The 19,747-nt window shown below is 33.4% G+C and overlaps 1 long non-coding RNA gene across 1 annotated transcript in view; it reads left to right on the top strand.

The window, feature by feature from the left end:
* The window catches only part of LOC113507443, a 41,259-nt gene extending 21,812 nt beyond the window's left edge, over positions 1 to 19,447 (top strand). Inside the window, exon 3 of the long non-coding RNA XR_003401857.1 lies at positions 16,810 to 19,447. This is a non-coding gene — a long non-coding RNA (uncharacterized LOC113507443). The remainder of the gene's footprint in view (positions 1 to 16,809) is intronic.
* The last annotated feature ends 300 nt before the right edge of the window (positions 19,448 to 19,747 follow it).

Consider the following 19,747-nt stretch of genomic DNA (forward strand, 5'->3'; position numbering starts at 1 on the left):
ATTTATTTCAAGGCAAAGGATTACAGATCATTTTTTAAACTATGAGAAGCTCTTAATAAACTTTAATGTTTGTGACGTCACGCGACTTTTTAATCCTTGTTAGATCTTTTGTTTCGATCAACAATGTGGTGTCTATACTTTTATAATATTTTTGCAGGACAAAATAAATTCATTTTCCCTGCAATTGTAGAGATTGCTTGTGCGAGTAAAGAGCAATGTTCATTTGAGACAAGCGTGACTTTGATCTAATGATTATACCTACATCAAGTGTGCGATCAATCACGTTTTTCTTTTTTATATCGCTTTTATTATTTATTATTTTACAACTAGTGATGTGACTGGGTTTGTCTGCGGATTTATCTTTTGAATTAATTGCTGGTCCAGTTTTATCACAATTAGAATATTTTGTGTAATCTATTTTACTTTATAGCTATTTAAATTCTGTATAATGCGTACGGCAATCTGTCAAATAAAAAAAAAAAAAGAAAAACGCATTTAGTCAAAATTTTTGATAGCTCTTTAAATGAAACACAACATTGTTGACAAGACTCGAACGTTAAAGAGATAAAAATATCGAGAAAGTAACAAACTAAAAAAAATACGCCTTGTTAGTAGTTGCATCGCCTATTGCAAAACGATGATCTACGTAGAAAAGAATTAACAAGTAATACGAATGCAATTATGAATAAATAATAAATATCACTCGTGTTCTTGTTAATAATCTATTTTTATTCTGACTTAGCTTTACATGGAAGTGAACAAGTAGTATCGAATTGTAAAAAACTTAATGAAATCAGTATGTATTCATGAAAGTGTAGTAGACCATCAACCAATCACGGCGCTTGTCATGGACCTTTTTTTTTTAAAGAAGCGAGAGCGCATTATGTTGCCCATAGCAGTGTCTCCCTTTCTCATTTGCTAGGCAGTGGTAGGTCCACAGGCTCTCTGGATTTCTTTACTTTTAATAATTTTAAATCCTGGCGCAAAGACAGGGTGTTGAGTATTTTCAATTTAGTTTATTTTGTATTTAAGGTGAATTATGAGCGTTATTTAGAAGTGTAACATAAAATTAGTCAAGCCATTTAAAAGTTGTAGGGATAATTTTTTTTTCATTGTCTTGTTGTAAATTCACTTAGCCTGGACATATAAGAACTAAATTAATGGTCAAGTAAATGAAGAAATTATTCATCCGCTTATGCAACTTTAACAAATTGTCGTTGTCAGGACAGCTTAATATTAAATATTTTGAGCAGAAAACGAGTCCGCAAGCGAAACCGGACGTACCACTTTCAAAGTATTTTTTAAACACGATATTTTTAAGGACATTTTTATAGCTTTCAAATATTTCTTCATAAAGTTTTATTAATTTAGGCCTGCATTTCATGAGTTTTCACTGAGATTTAACCAGTTGAAGTACGCTTAATATTTTGAGATCCAAAATTGAATCTTGTTGCGTTTATAATAAACAAATTCTTATAGATAAATATATTCACAAATATTTGTTAAATTGTATAATATTGCTAGATTTTGTAATGTTTTATTTCATTATAATAAATCACGTGAGTAAAATCGATGTAACAGTCACGTTTGTTATTGTGAAATACGCGTTTTCAAACTATTTAAAAACATAAATTGATGCACATAATGTGTATCTATAGCAGTATAGAATAATTCAAAATCCTCTTCAATAAGCCCTCGTGTAGCTTAAGAAAGTCTACATTTTTACACAACAGGTTTTCCCTGGCAACCGATTTAATGATACTTGTCTGCAGTCTTTTGTTTTTTATTAACGATTGCCAAAATATGAATACGGAATATGTAATTACAGTCGAATACCGCCGGCCTCATCAATTTCATTAACTACAGAAGATAAACAAAGTTTTGATTGCGAGTATCCTCTCCAGTGTTTTGTTTTTAGTATATAAGTATAGTTTTTATATTGTTTTATAACTTTGTTTTTGGAGTGAGCGTATGAGCATCTGATGGTCCAACTAATAACTATGTGATATACCTACTTGTAAAATCGCAGTTAATTTTGAACAGTTTTTAAGTTACACATACATTGTTTCACATTTTTCATCTAAACTCAACATAGTTACGACATCGAAATGAAAACATTCAAGGAAGAAATTGTAAAGTGAATTAAACAGCTTTTGGAAGACCTAGAACCGAATTTCAACGTAACTCGTAAATTGTAAGACGAATGAAGAGCCACTTCAGCTTAGGACACCATTGAATGTATATTTGCGAAGAAAAATTCTGAGTCTGACGCAAAAGTTCTAAAAACGATCAAGCGTATACCTTCATTCAATCAATGGAATGATGATAAGATAATGCAGTAATAGCAGAAAAGTTGTTCAAAAAGATATATAAAAGGAATCCTCAGTTAAACAATTTGTCATAGGTCAATAAATTAATCATTGACAAACAGAGATAATAAAATAACGCCTAATACTTCTTGTCAGTCAATCAATCACCTATCTCAAACCCGAAGTTTATTTAACATGAACTTAGCAACAACAAGAACTGGAAACTCCTTGATTATCTTGGGCTCTAGTAAACATGAACTAACTAGGACGTCGGCACAGACTCGAACAGCCGTTAATTTCTAAACAAATCGGTCAAACAAAGAATATGTGTGTAAGTACTCGGAGCGCTTGTAACTATTTACTCATAACTGCGATATATAATTTAGGACGACTATGTTGTCACTGCATTTGTTTATGTGCCACGGTACTCGGTTCATGAGATCGGTGACCCTTTTGCTATGAGAGATCGTCATTTGTTTTAAATGAAACATTTGTATAAAGAACACGTTGGTTAGTTAAGATAATTAATAACATGATGAAAGTAAAACGTTTCGGTATAAAACCTCTTTTTATGAAGTAGGTCGATAAGGGGAATATTTTCAAGACAAGAATTGTTTTTGAAATACAATTCCATTTTTAGAACTTAGAATTTCATATAAAATTTCGCCAAATGTGTCGAATATGTTAATCATAACAACCTACTTTATTGGAATTCGATCTACATTATAATGTAGACCTCACTGTTAACCTCAAGATGTACGACCCTCAACTAGGAAGCGAAGAAACGTGTCATGCATACAAATTAACAGAGATGTTCCGGTAAACAATTCAAACGGAAGAACAACAAAATTAACAAAAAGGTCGCAAAATCAAGGAATTAAATTATTATCAATCAATTCGATATTTAGCGATTTCCATGAAAATAGATCTGCATAATTGTTTTCAAAGGTCAATGGAACTTAGATCAAGGTATTTCGGATTAGCGATAATTTTATTGTTATATTTTGATGACTTTAATAATATATCATTTTCAGTTCGAAATAAATTAGCATTTAGACGGCGGTCAATCAAAGAAATAGGCTCCTATTAATGTTAAAATGTTTAAAACACAGCTACTTTGAATTATTCAATTACTTGTTTTATTAAATTCAATGTTTTATCTTTCTGTCATATTATAATTATCACTGATACGAAACTCAAGTCACTATCAGGTTACACATGACAAGTGACGTAAGAACGCCATTTTTATTACCTAACCCGTTAATAAAGGCCCGTGCTTTAAGATATACATTACATGGGGAACCTCTAGAGTTTCCATGTCGTAACAACTAATTACTAATTATAAAAGATATATAAATAAACACGAGACATCTATTCATCTTTTTAATTAGTCATTCATGTTCACGACGAGTAGCTTAGGAAATAAATTATTCTGCCAGTATTATTTTAAGGATGTTTATATGTAGGTAATTGATGGGACTTTATTCATTGCATATTATGTGCCTATAGAAATCCGTTTTATGGATGATCGTGCTAATAACATGCTGTGTAACACTACCCAGTAATTGCAGGATTCGTCCTAAATAAGTAATTATATGGGTGTCTTTGTGCATGTGAGTTGTGTGTTTGTAAACCCCCCGCGACACAAGGATTAAATTCCTTAGTGTGGGAGTCGTTTTTCAAAAACTATAACTATATCTAGTGGATTAAAATGGCGTATGACGTCATCATTCTGTAATTTGGGTACCTTTTGTGCTCTGTCTTAATGCCATTAGACATCATTCCGGAACTGCGATCTGCTTAGTTAGAATAGCAAAAAACAAGTGCTATTTATAATTTAAAGTTAGACCAAATAATCATTCAATTGGACTTCATTTCTTCTTTATCACTTTACGAAAAGAATGAGCATTAAAATATCTGCTAAGTGCAAATTGTACTGTGTTTAGCATGGCCGGCGCTCGGAGATAAGTGAACCGGCTGAGTGCGCCGGCGCCGCTTTTAGCGACGCGGGTCCCGGCGCGCGAGCCTTCCGCTGCAACTGTAATTGCTCTCACTTACACTAGTCGTGAACGGTACCACAAACAAGTTTGCTTGCGAGCCCGATCCATACATAGGTGCGCATCACTACATGGACTCAATAACAATTCTTCGAACCAAACTTAATATCACAATGTACTCGTACGAGTATAAAATTCTTTTGTAACTTAAGTAGGGTATATTAACATACGTACATCCTTGTTGTACACAAGTGCCATACATGCTATATAAACATGTCAGTTGTCAGATAAAAAAGTGTCATCAAAGCAAATGGTCAGAACCGGCATCAAAATCACGCGTAACCTTACCTTACCTTATAATATATATTCTAAGGTTAATTTATATAACAATTGGACGTCCAATAACATCGCAAGCCACCCATGTCTAATCGATAAACGACTCTTCATTATGACACCGTGATCTTCCAAACAATAGGCAATAGTGTCGTATCAATGGCTTGTATTCAAATAATGGCGCACGATTCGAAGCCACGCTGTATTTATGATGTTAGTAAAGAATAAAGATGTTCATCATAGAAACCTTCGCATTTGTTTTTAAAAGAAATGACGATCTCGTTATAGAGTAATGATGACCTACATTTTAGTATTCTATAATTGTCCATTTACCTACATGTTCAAAGATATAACACTTTGAAAGACGCTCAAATAGTGAAAATTACAGGACGGAAACAAATAGAATTAAAAAGCGATAACGATTCATTTAGAGGCCAAACTATTATTTCGGATAAAACAAATACTTATTTAAATAGCGAAACACATTGTGAATGTAGGTCAGCGCATATGTTTAAGTTTTACAGTAAGAATTGTATTAAAAACCGTTTAAAAGCTGCTATTTTAAATTGATTTTGAGTAATTAAATTTTAAATACCTGCTTCGAAGTGGGTATTGGGAAAAAAATATTTTTGAGTCGACAATCGTTTAGATATTTTATAATGAAGCCCAGAATTTGACCTGATTACATTTTTTATTAACACGCCTAATGTCTTTAAGGATGTTTGAATCCAAGAGATCATTTATCGAAATTTTCACAGCCACCGGTAGTTGCTTAAAAATTCAAGTCTGTGTGAAATAGTTATTGCTTATAATTAACATATTTTTATTTTGTCCAACGGAAAATTAAAATGAAGGTTCGAGTGACATTGAGGCTAGATATTTTAAATATTAACATAAGTTTATACAATCGTCATGACACAGTCAGAGCTTAAAAACCCTTGTTCAGATTTTTTCATGTCTACAGATTGAAGATTTAAAATCTGTTTAGCATAACATTTAGGTAAGTGGCACTTTAAGGTGTATTGCTTAACAGAGTCTAACAAAGAAAGCGTTCGTACTAACACGACACGCATATATTGTGTAATAATCATAATATAAATAACCTCTTACGTCTTAAAATTACGTGAAATAGCAAACATCTATGTATGCAATAGATTATTTTCTTATTTCCCCAAAGTGAAAAAAACAAATGACTTATTTACCGCTTCGGAGTCCTAGGTAGTTTGTGACCTAAATATTATAGGTGACGCATCAAGCAAATATTAATTACAAATCAATAGGTTACCTCACAACAATGAGCAATTTTCCTAAACATCAGAGACTAGTTTTGTTAATAATTTACCTGAATAGTCCATCGACAGATACATTCTTCGAGAACAATAAAAATATTTATCCGTTATTTGTTCGGAAAAATGGCGCACCTTGGTCGAAACGAATCTTTTTCTGCATGTAAAATGTGTTCACACAGTCATGCGACAATATTCCTCTTACTTTGTTTCCCGAACCAAACAAAAATCAAAGTAACAATGATTCAAATAATAAAAAATAATCGTTCAATAGTAATTTTCTCTTTGGTGGGTCTCGAAGAATCAATCATCAAAATTGCTTTGTCACTGTCACATAACTTGTGCAGACTAGTGACAAGTTGTTTATCTTACAAATATATACATTTGGCGTATTCTACAAGAGCAATATTCATCATTCATACAGAGTATAGGTAAGCTACTAATGTAGGTAAGACTACGAATACCAAGAGATGTTATCGTCGTTAGATCTTTAAGCGATTAAAACTTCTCATTCTTGCATTTCCGTATAGCAAATAATAATAATTTATAATCATACAATTCTTTTATTTATGTTATTCTTATTCACGATAAGGTCGCTCAAGTAATATTTACAACATATTATTGTTTTATCTGTATTTATTCATGTGTGATTTTGTGTCACGCGTGTCTGGTGCACGTGATTTCTTATTATTTCAAATACCGGTTGGATCCGGTTCTCACGCTATCCCATGCGCTCTTAAACGGTACCCGAAATTCAGACCCAATTTTGTAACGACATCTCGAACCACTTTCGCTCGGTCATACAGTCTTACGACGGTGAAGAGGCGAGCAACCTTATTCCGCACTAAAGTCATTACTTTATCAACAGGTTTTAATTTTTTCGCTTCAAGAATAATAAGTATTAGATTCCGAAGATACAAATCTGGTTTTGTTCATTGAAACGCCACGGGCTAAGATGTTCTGAGGTGTTTTTTATCGTTTTAGATTCAGATCTGAATGACTGACGTCTCCACGCCCAGTCCGTGCATTCATTCGATTGGCATGATGGGCGATGAATTAAAACAATTTATCATCTACCTGCATATAGTTAGCTAGATATTTAAAATGATAAAAAGAAATCATCAAATTGAAATGACCGTATTATTGACTTAGAACATAGATTGCTACAGATGTAAACAGCAATATTACTCTTCAAAACAGAACAAGAAAATCATAACATAATAAAGGCTTTTGATAAGGATAAGTGCATTTAAATATTAAAATATAATGATTTCCTTTAATCAGATAGTCCTAAAGTAAGTAAAGAGGGCCGTTTTATCAGTTCTTCAATTTTACAGCGTAATAAACGTCTAAGTTACTGCAATGTACTTGCACGCGAGAATCGTTTATAGCCTTTAACGATAACGGGAAAATCCAATGCGCGTACCTTTTATTTTGTACACGAAACAATTTATAATTTAATTAAAATTTTCATTTAATATTTACAAGGCATCTGTTGGAGGTTCGTGAGCTGGTGAATTTGATGAATAGGACGAATTGTGATTGGGTTTTTCTGTTAGGAAATTCTAAGTAGGCTTGGAATAGTGCCCGGTGAATGTTGATAAGCGTCGCTTCTAAACTTAGAATATAAGATTCTGAGAACTGGGTGTACCTACTTACAACGATGACCCTGCAATGTCTTAACATTTAGCACCTACAGGTTACACAAGAAAACATTTTGTATAAATACAACCCTATTAGTTATACTTCGCAGTGTCTCGTCATTTCACAATTTTTATACAAGTCCTACGGCTAATTTCGTATGCGGGCATTGTTGTTTCCTTGACGTGTCATTATCGAGTGCCTTGGTGCTGGTTGAAGAACCCAATTCGAAGTCATGGTACATTGCCAACACGTACGTACTGCCTTAGATACCTTGCTAAGGGTTACATAAACGTGTTCCAAAATTAACAAGACTAATGGTGTTGTTCAAAAATATAATCAGGAGCTTTAACCATAGAAGCAGCCGGAACAGTTTAAAGAAAATCTTGTTGCATTATTTTGTTAATATGGGCTACTGCAAAATCACTAAAAACTGAAATGAGTGGTCTTTCAACTTCTGTTATACATTTTAAATAAATGTTTAGTGTCTGGTCACTTTGGCGCCAATTCTCACCGTACCTTCGGGTCGTTTTTAATGGTTCCAGTATTTGATATGTAACTACACGTTCGAAATTCTTGCATCAGGTATGACGCCTGCGATCTTGAATTTTTTTACTAGATTACCTTGATTTTGTTTTTCGACATACATATCTACTTCAAAACGATAGGTATTTACTAAAACTTCCACTGGTTAAGGAATGATGTGATACAGCAACAATAATAAAATCTTAAATTCGTTTCTAAATATACCTATATGTCTGACTGCTAGGATTTTCCAGATTAACAAGTTTAAAGTTTATTTTTTTGTGCTCTGTAATTGTTGAACACTAATTAAAATTAACAACACGATACATAAAATTAACTAGCCTTCCCAAATTGCGAGCTGGTCAAACATCGCGATAGTCGAACAGGCCGTGCTTACTGGTGCCAAACCTCTTCAACACTACTTCAGTCCTTCGCATCGAAGACAGACATATTTTTGCAAACGAGTACATCTGATTTCACATTTAACTTTCTCCAACAAACTTATTTGCGAACTCGCGGAAGTCCGTATCCTAATGTCATAGTTGAGGGGCCAATGTATAAATATTTAGAAAAGCCATCGAAGGCTGAATCTTCGCGACGACCTTGTGGCCGATTTAGTAATAAAACAATTTTAACTGTTGGTACGGTCAATAAAAATATACTCATTAGTATTCCGCACCTCATCGCTAAGAGGTTCAACGTTGATGATTCGTTTCAAATTAACATTGACCCTGTAACCTTCTCGCATTACGTGTCTTCGCTCATAGGGATAAATGTTCGACAAATGTCATCGATACTCGACATCAGACATGCTCTCGTGCTCTACATGATGCCAACACTAATGAGCCTACATAATATGTAAATGCACCTCTAATGGCGTCACATTACTGTGTAAGGCACGTTTGGGCCAATTGAAGTTCGGTGAAAACATTATCATTCGCGGTCCTATCTCCGAAAGAAGTAAAATAACAGTGAAAACTGGTCTTTATTTAGCAAGTTCTCAATCTTTTAGTCTTAAAAATATATATGCTTCTTACTTTACCGTTCGTCTTTACAACATTATAATGTCAGTTCTTGACACAATAATAGAAACTTGAACAAAACGTCGGAAATAAGATGTGTAGTTACATTCACGTGTCGCCTGTTACGGTTACCAGATGATTAATCCTTAAGACATCTATTCGAAGGATTGTATACAAAAATAAAACTGCAAAGTTATGACAATGCTCAAGTATTTAGCGTCAACACGGAGCAAGAGAAAGTCGCAAACGTGGACAGACATACAAGTGAAGTTAAATAGACAAGTTTATGCGTTTAATGAACTATAAAAATGCCATTACATAAAGAAAATATAATTTTATGGATACCAATGATTTATGATGCTTCGATTTATGCAGTCCTAAATAACAAGACAATAAGTTACACATTTATTACAGAGGGCGGTGTCTTAAAATTCCGTCATGTTTCGGAAGCAATTTACATCACATCACATATTAATTCACTTATTTGAAGAAGTCGTATGTTTATTAGGGGCGTTTGTGGTCAAATTAAAATGACGCACAGACCACATGATTAGCACTAGGTACGTAAATTTCCATTCACACATTTTATCACACGAAATAAATAATTCGAAACGATTATGAATCATCGTTGCATAAAATAACTTGAAGACAAGGCGAACATAATTAAACAATACTATATTAGAACAATGATTTCATACGCTACACAGGAACGAGACAAGTTTTATTATCAAAGGGAAATAAAATCAATTAATTGAATCGATTAATAACTCTATTTTTATATCATAAGTGACTCGTAACAGCAAATATTGAAATTATTAAAAAAAAAACAATTAAATTGAACAAAAATCTTTTTTTTTACACAATTACTTAAAGTTGAATTTACAATTGGGTCTAAATTAATTTAAGGCTGTTGTTGTTAATGACTGTGTCTAACAAATGTTACTAATGTTAGACATGGCTGGCTATAATCCAATGTATTCTAAACGAGATAATTATAGCTGCAGTAATTATATCTAGATGGTATCTGTGAACCTGTTAGGGCTGTTCTACGCCAAGGTGTAAATTAGGAATATTTAACTACATATTTTAGCCTTGACAGATCCTAGTCCTAGTATATACCATCCGATAAAACCATATTCTAAAGTGTCTGTATGAGATTGTTCAGCTAGAATTGCAAAAGGTTTTTAAATTAATAATTCCACTGTGATTTCCAATAAAATTACATTAATAGTTTTTTTTTGTAAATTAATAAGTTATTTAATATCATCATTACTTTTATTGCTTCACTGTAATCGTGGTGCTCGGTCAGTCTTTAATATGTTCCCCTTAATTTTTTGCTATCAATAGTTATTTTTTTTCGCACGCCAGTGACTCGCGAGAATCCTTCGTAAAAAATTGAACGAAACATTTCGTTGAAATAGAAAAATGATTAAAAACATGACGTGAAAACGAAGTTACTGTTTTATTAAAGACGTTATTCTGAAAACTATCACATAGCCATTTTAAAAATCTTGGAAACTAAATGATAAAAGTAAAACTATGAAAAGTAATGAAGTCATGCTGTATTTATTTAAAAGTGTAAAATACACATAGTTTTGTAGAACGTTGTCTCTTATCTACATTTATGCAGTGTTGTAGATATTCTTATTACAGTTTAAAAATATCCTATTATTTTTATACGATGGTCGTAATCTATGGCATAAGGGACTGTACCTTGAGAGAATAAAATTGAGACATATTTCAACTCGTTTAGTATGTCGAAATACATCCAACTTAATGTGCACATACGATTCATTAAGCTACATAAATCTTCGGTAGGCCAAAGGCCTCTAAAATTGAAAAAAAAACCTGACGTATAGAAGAACAATTTTTTTCCTCTCGTCTTTGTGTTTTTTTTTTGTTAAAGCGGATTTAACAGCGGACATAACATCAGTCAGATTGCAAAGCGATACAATTTATTATGTTCAACATTACCTCACAAGGATGTCAGTGATGAAACCTTTTATTGAGGTCCTTTTACTAGTTCACACACGCGACTTTGTCCGCGAAAAGTTTCGGAAGTTCATGAATATTTAGAAATTCTATTCCTTTTTTTAATTAAAGGAGCCACGTCACTCGGAATGCGGTATTAGCTTTTTCAAGGTCTCATGAGAATAGGTACAGCCGTTTTAGAGCTATTTTTACGGAAATTTTACGAAAAATTCAGCTATTTTGAAATAATAAACAGACAGTTTTATTTTAATTGTAGAGTTGTTAAGTAATTATGTGGGAACGTATAAACAACGTGTACTTACAGACTACACAATGGGAGTTACAATGATTCCTCTACCGATCTAAGTATGACAAAAATACATGAAATTCACGAGCGGAGTATAATTAGTGAGCAAAACCGGTAGTTTTAGAAGTATATAATATGAACAATCAATAATTATCATTGTGGTCAGGCGGGCTTGTAAAAACGTGCTACCTCACGTGTTTCAAGTCAACAGACTTATTAAAAACATAAAAACATGACTTTAGTATTTTTTATTCTACAGTGTTTTATTTATTAATTAGAAACAAACTCTTTGGAGGAGTTTGTATAGTGCAGTGTAGAGTGTAGACCCTTAGAGCTGACGTCGCAATTTATTTCGCAAGGGAAAACGAAACAAGCAGATAAATAAGTAAGATTATATCATGAAGACTAAGTAACCGGTTGTGAGCCAGTGTTGTCTTGCTTTACGCCGGCTATTTGTGGTCTATTAATTACCCCTCATTAAGCCCTGCCTAACTTTTACCAACTTTCGCAAGACTTTGCACAGGCTAACATAGTCCTACATACCTAACCGTACAATGTAAGTTTTAGTACTTAGGGCCCGTTAGAGGTAATTATGTACTTGCGCTTGTTTGTGCACTATTATCTGTGCAGCTGAATCAGTGGAACGCTGACATACTGGAATTCTCGCAAGCATTTGTTTTCATACATAAATATCATGTGAATAATAAGTTGGTGTTGCGCGATTTGCGAATAATATGAATTAATATTTGACTATCGGGAGATACTCGTTTGATTTGATGACACTATTAATTTTAAATAGCATTCATCTGTTTTTGTGATTTCTTTGTTCGTTCTAATTCTTCTAATATAATAGATATGTATACCTATCAGTAACAGTCGGGGAAATAAACACAATAAACATATTTGCACAGCTTAGTTAGCGCAAATAATAGAATCAAATTAAAATTCTTTTAAGCACTAGTCTAGTAATAATAAAACAATGAGCCCAATTAGTGTTTTAAAGAAAGAATCTATATCTGTGTTATTGTTAATTTAAAAAGATATTATTGTGGAAACCTAGAAGTGGAACAAATAAACAGTGCTACGAAAAAACTGAGTTCATTATATTCTTGGTTTTTCAAACTCTATTGTAATATTTTAATCTTTTTGAGGCCAAATAATACATAAAAATGACATGGAGTTCGACGACCTGAAGGCAGGTCTTGCCGTCAAATGGCACGGACAGGTGTGTTGTTGTTTTAACTTGGATAGCTACGGTTTCAGTAAGACAACTTCTATTGGGTAAATGTCACTTATTTACCTATCGAATATATGATTATTTTGGACATCTCAATTTCGAAGAATACTCAATGCATTAAAACAAAAGGCAGAATAGAGGACGATATAAAAAAGTAGAGATTAGGTACTTTAAAAAAATCAAGTTACTGTGAAACAAATCAACATTTGATATACATTGTTTCACTCGTAAGTACATATGACGTTTAATTAACTGGCTAGTTAACCAACAATGTTTAAGGCGTGATACAAAACAATAATGAAAGAAGTAATAAATGGTGGATACCGACTTGTGTCTTTATGATTAGGTTGTTATAATGTAATTTACCTCGACACCTTTTGTGATTCAAGCAAAAACATGGCGTCTAAAGGTACTTACACATCTGTAATAGTTAACTCAGCTGCATTAAAGCAATAGAAACTGCAAGTTTATAAGATTAATGCCACTTTCGTTTTCTATTGGCCCCTACTATGTATTATTGGTTATTACAACGATTTATTCTTGATAAGAGAATGATCAAATCAAGTTAAATTGAATGTTATAACATAAAATGGAATCTTGAAATTATAAGGTTGCTAATTGGTTTCAAAATTTAGTTTACAGTTTTATTCGTTTTTATTTTATTTACAGACTTGTAGTTGTAAGTTAGTTATTTTTTTTATGTAAACTGTGGACAATCTCTATTCGACGTTGAACACATTGACAAAGTATCGCGTGTGCACAACCTTTACCAGAGGTGATAATCCTTCGGTAGTTTATAGTAATCCATCAACGATCATCATTTGTGATCGTAAAACAATAATAAATAATAGTTAATGAAACAAAAAATATGACAGTAAAAACTTTACCGCAAATTTGAATATACAAATCGTTTTATATGACAAAATTGGAGATGACGTTTTGAAAAAAAAGTACCTACATCTCTTTAGAGGGAGGAATTTAAACCGACGACTGTTCGATTGTAGTGGTACAAGAGAGATACCGCTTTACCCTAAAGTTCAGCATTCCACATCCGCAACAGATGTGATGGTAAGCTAACAGAACAGAAAACGTAGGTACACTAGGTACTATGTTAGCATGTATAAAGGCGTGGTACGTTTCTGCTTTTCTCTTCGGAAAATGGTGTGGGTTCACGCATACTACGCAATGTATAAACACAATGTTTACTACTCGCTAGGACATTCAATTCCAACTTTGAACTTACCTATCTATAGACCTCGTTCTCTAACCTTTGTACGTGAAGCAATACAAAGAACCTTTACATCAATTAGCTTAACAGGAAAAGATAAATTTTTGTGATAAAAACCATTTGTTTAGCAGTGCATGTGGCTGCGCAGATCGTCGTGAAAGATCGCATCAATTCGCGAGTCTCCGTTCATTATCTAGAATCGCTCATTAAGCAAATTATGTTGGACAACTTAACCTCCATTTAACTTGACTGACGTCACGAGAGTCATTGACGTATAAAAAAAAAATAGAAATCTTTGTCATTTGTGTAGTCGTGTGATCTTCGTGCAACAAATCACACCTGTATTTTATAGTAAACACGTGAAATCAAATTTCGATTTTATTGTGACTTAGTAAAAGTATTCGTATACGTGTACATATGTGAAAGATTTTCAAATACTTCAGATGAACGAAGTCGTTGGCGGATCGCCAGTACTTCTATAAATAAACAAACCAGTAACGCAGGCTAACAAGTTACATTGTCGCCATTTAGATTGCAATCTCTTGAGTTTAACACTGCTTAGAATTTTGCTCACCTCATAGGCTTGCCTGCGAGCTATAATGTTCATTGAATTTGCATTTTCCGGTGCCTCCTCAACCATGCAGGGAAACCCCGCGAAGCATAATTGTCTTATAAATCTAACGCCATAACACTGCCATTCTTGTCCAAGTTTCCCACCGCGCATGCGCCTCCTGCGGAAGCCAATAGTTACTTAAATACCAATTAAAATGAGTACTCACTCATTATAGCCTGCTTGTTCTTAGAACTGTTCGTAGACATCGCTTAGGCAAACGACTTGTTTCACAGCTTTATCTATTAATACTTGAGGTAGGCAGTCATTGATAACATCTTAGGTTGATGTTTAAAAAGTATGTCTGCTCAGATCATAAAAAGAATGATAATAGGTTCTTAGAAGTACTTAGATAATTAGCTACCGACCTAAAAGGTCACAAACACATTAGTCAAGACTTCATTGTTTCCACTATTGACAGATTATCAGCTGTCGGAAACCTGCAATACTCTTAACGTAAGTTCAGCAATTAAAGGTATTCGCACGTCATTGAAAAAGGAACTGGCGTGGAGGGTTGTGATAAGATCTGATGTCTATACTGCGTAGCTGAGTGCAGCGGTTTCCTCAAGCGACGCTTACAAACCGACGGCTCAGCTTGGTACCTCTTCAGTCACGACGTAATGTGGCACCTCTCTTTAACAACTTAATATATCTCACTTTAAGGTATTGAATACTACTGATAAGTTATAAAAAAAATGTAGAACGCAAATATTTTTACTTATGTTTTTATTAAGTGCTTAGTTTTATCTTAGATTGTACTTGTATCATTAATAACTGGTATGCGAACAAATAATTTAGCGAATAAATTAAGCAGTTTCCACCGACGTTAATGTGTTAAATATTACACATGAACATTTACATACTTATAACGTACGTGTGTACGCATGTGAATAAAAAAGTCGATCAAATAGAAATAATTGTTTCAAGGTCTGAAGATTGCGAAGCGTTTGAAAAACATCGATCTAGTATCAGGATTATATCATTTTTCTGTTGTTTTTGCAAAACATTAGTCAACGAGCGAGATCATTAGCTGGGAAAATGCGCGGTTTTATTATCTTGATTCTTTACTAGAGGCCTTCAACCCTGCTTTAAAGATCATTATTACAGATAGATAAATTCTATTGCATTCGTTGTGATGTTTATCCAGCCTCTAAGCCTATCCTATAGCCTCTACTCAATAGTCTTCCAATGCCGCAAAATAGTAGAAAATGTTTATGTGTGACTGTGTCACCAACTGTTTTGTTCTAAAGCTATTAGGTTCTAAGAACAGATTCAGATTGTGGTACTTAAGCAACGCGCTTACTAGACCACAAGTATAATACCAACCGTTTTCCATATCAGCTAGACACTTTTTCTGCGGTTACCCGTGTTGTTGGATAATATTCTCTATTGCAGTGCTCGTAACATCATAATTACAACAAATTACAGTTATTACTCGCATAGGTAATAAGTTAATTAAGTAACTCGCTCGCACATATAACGAAATAAAGAAATCTTGACGATGTGTGTTCCAGTCACGTCAAAGAGAACATGTTTGATGATCAAACTAAACAAATATTATGATATTTGAATAGATGATAAACAGTATAATAAAAATATAATGTTTGGGATTGGCAAACATTTTTTTTTATTGAAACACCAAACATGACTCTATGAATGTTCAACGGTCTAAAACAATTTATGAAATAAGCCATTAGTTATGACACATTTTATCACAGACCTTTTATTGTACATAATAGAATGGCGAAGAAAAAATACTTCCTTGGTCTGTGTACATTTTTTCTGCGTCAATAAGAATAAAGGAACGAGTTGCGTTCGTAAAGTTCAATAAAAACTCCGCCTTATTTCCTGACGTCACCCGAGTGATTTTCTCAAACAAAACCGTATCCAATGGTCAAATATGTCTGAAATTTTCGCTGTGCGTCATCATTTTTTTTAGTTTTTATTGTGAACACGAGATATAAAGTTTGACCGATATAGCTCCTTAATAATGCGGTCGCAAACGAGCTGCAAACTTGATTTTAATTTAAGGTGTTGGTGGCTGATTTGGTAATATGTTGGTAAATACTAAAAAACATTTTGAACACACTTCTAAATTCTATTATTCTATTATCTTTATTACAACAACAATTTTCATTGAAAGTCCAAGACTTCTATCGATATCGAATTTATTATAATTTGTGGTCAATATCAAAACACTTAAATAGAAACGTGGGGACGAAGTCACACTTAGCGATTCCGTGTAAGACGGTATCTTTCAATTGCTAGCGAATGTTGGCTCTTGCGAATGATGGCTGTGCAATCGAGTTGGAACCTGTTCTTACCGGTGCGGTCTGGTTATAGTCGCCGAGGACTGGCCTGCCACTCGCCCGGACCCCGCCACTGGCCCGCGGGGACTCATCGACGTCGCGATAACAACAAACACGTAGTATGTATATTTTAAGACTAAATCTAATTTTGTTATTTATTTTTAATGTACTCTATTTTGTTTTTTTTTTGTTACGGCCTGTCTTTGGTTTTAACAACTAATATAAACTCTTTATATGTATTAGTCTTATATTGAAACTTTCTCGTGCTGTGCAAGTACACACACGGTGGTACAGACGTTAATGTTCATTTTTTAATATACATCAACCGCTCAACAGTACGGTTTGTGGGTTATGTTTTTGCTAGCGTTTATTAATTTCTTTGTAGAGTCGAATGCGGAATGTTTACCGGGTTAATCGTCAAAATAATTTACAAGAAACTGTGTACTCAAATTAATTAATGTTGACTTGAACTTCAATCAATGTACATTATCTATCCGGTAGTTGCGTGTCAACAAGCCGCCGCGCGCCGGTACTTATCCAACTGTGGACCGACTTTGTAGAGTTCTTGCTTTAAACATATAAGTACCTAGTATAAGTCTCAAATAAACTTTGCGGGCGGTGACAGCGACCTTGTGATTTTTCAGCTTCACGCTTCATTTGTGCCGAACGGAGTCTAAACGACAAATATTAAAATGCTAGCTTGCTACGTGTCCGTGCAACAAGATTTTCTAATTCGTAGAGTCCGTTCACACGGCACTGCCACAACTTATCTACTATTCCGTTTTACTTACACGGCCTTAGTAACGGAGCTATGCAAATCAGGCGATGGACTACGAATCAATTGTTATTATCGTTGTACTAATTAGTGGGTAATCCTATGCTCATGTTAAAGGTGTCATGGTGACATGTGCCATTGAAATTCGTGTGACTTTGAACAGTTTGAATGGAATATTTGTGTTCAACTGACGAAGTTAGCTGATGATTTGGTTCTGTGTATACTTTGCGTTGTATTTGTATTATAGGCTGTTGGGAAAGTTAGTTCAGGGTTAGTATCTATTCGAGCATGATTCAGTTGTTCGAGAATCACTTCGATTTTAGATTGAATCTTTGTCTGTATGAAACAATTTTATTTTCAAGTTGATTTGATTGGGGATATGTCAAGTAGTCCAGTGAATGATATTGAATGGATTGAGGAACAATTCTGCAATGTTGACGCAGCTGCTTCATACAGAGCTAGGATAAAATCAAGCTACATTATAACTTGCTCTTAATATTATAAAAACAATTGTGTCAGAGTGTCGTCAAATTTGCAGTAATATGAATCACGCTGTATTTTATTGAAACATCTTTATCATTTTGATTATTATCACAGCTGTTTTGCATTGCATTCAAAATGTTTAGATAGTGATTCATGTTTTTTATAACCCTGTGTTTACCTGAAGCCTTCGGTAGGGCTTAGATAATAGTGCGTTACTCATGTTAAAACAATACGATGACATATAGTTAAGGATTTAAATGTAACTCATCCTTACAGTTTTTCATAGCATATCAACTAACAACGGGTTTTCCAAATTTATAGTGACTTTCTGTGATTCATTTTTGTAATATATTTCTTTTTCGAGACACAGGAAAACGAGTATACTTAGTTAAAAATATAGGTATTAGAAATTAGGATTAAACGGTCACAAATTAAATTCTCATTGCGCCATTTAAATGTAGTTTATTTTTCGAACCGGAACGATTTTTAAAACAAAAAAGAAATGTCTGGGTTTGTCACACAATTTCATGAATTATGAATACTGGCAGTGCATACAAAGATGCAATTTCAAAACAAGTTTTAGAAGGAAATTTTATTTCGTCCATAAATAAAACATTTGACAGTTTTAGTAATGCAGACGATTTATTCACGGATTTTCAAAAGACTCTTTATCTTTTATGTTTACTCTAAGAAAGAATGTTAAATGTCACCTGTCTGTTCAATTTTATGTTAAACTGTAACCTCTTTCAACCTCGAACATTAAGACTAGCGTAAAATATAATTAAAATGGAAACTTTAGAAACAAAACGTGAAAAAAAATACATAGAATTGATGCATACTGTAATTAAAAACTGCTTCAACACATTAGTAGTCATTTTCCTACATTGTTTTAAGGACACTGTATAATTCTCATGGGATGTGATGAGACGTCATAATTTTCTCGTTAGCGCTGTGACATTGTATTTTTATTCTTGAGGCCAGAATGTACAGTATCTTGTCATTCAGCCACCGTTTAAAAAATAGTAAGAAAACCTTACCTACTCTGTTTGTCTACCGATAAAGGTAATAATACGAATTCTTTAAGTTATTTTCTTTTCTGAATGTCAAAAGGCAGCTCTATCGTGCTTCGAAGAAACATAAGTACTTATTTAATGTCTTTGTTGTTAATTATGACGTCAAGAAAGTGGAGTAGGACATCTAGGAAGCTCCAACAAGTTATCCTCGTCAGAAATGTATAGAAAAAATGTTTAAGATATACTTCTAGTATACCGGTTATTCTCTATTGATTGCGCACTTCGATTGCGTAAATGCGCTTTTTACATACCGCGCTATAGCAGTATTGGCTGTATGCTTGATGCCTTTGCCATAAATTATCTATTTGTTTTTGAGTAAAGAACATTTTTATTTTCTATTCCTTCCTAGTTTGTAAATTATTTTTAAGTAAAAACTATTTGTTATTGTTCTTTAGATAAATATTTGATTTGAAAGTTCGTGATTTCTCATATTTTAACCATGATTGTAAATAATAAATAACAATTCTTCAGCTAAACTCGCTTAAGATCACTACCTAACTAAAACAAGGAAATAAGCGTTTAAGTTGTAAATAGAGGTTTTTTTTGTTAATGGTATATTGTAAACATTCGATATGCTTATTAATATTTACCGTGGTTATTCTTGTACATAGTTATTTCTGACGAACAAGTTATACTATATA

Source organism: Trichoplusia ni, unplaced genomic scaffold (assembly GCF_003590095.1).
Source record: "Trichoplusia ni isolate ovarian cell line Hi5 unplaced genomic scaffold, tn1 tig00002118, whole genome shotgun sequence".
NCBI classification, from domain to species: domain Eukaryota; kingdom Metazoa; phylum Arthropoda; class Insecta; order Lepidoptera; family Noctuidae; genus Trichoplusia; species Trichoplusia ni.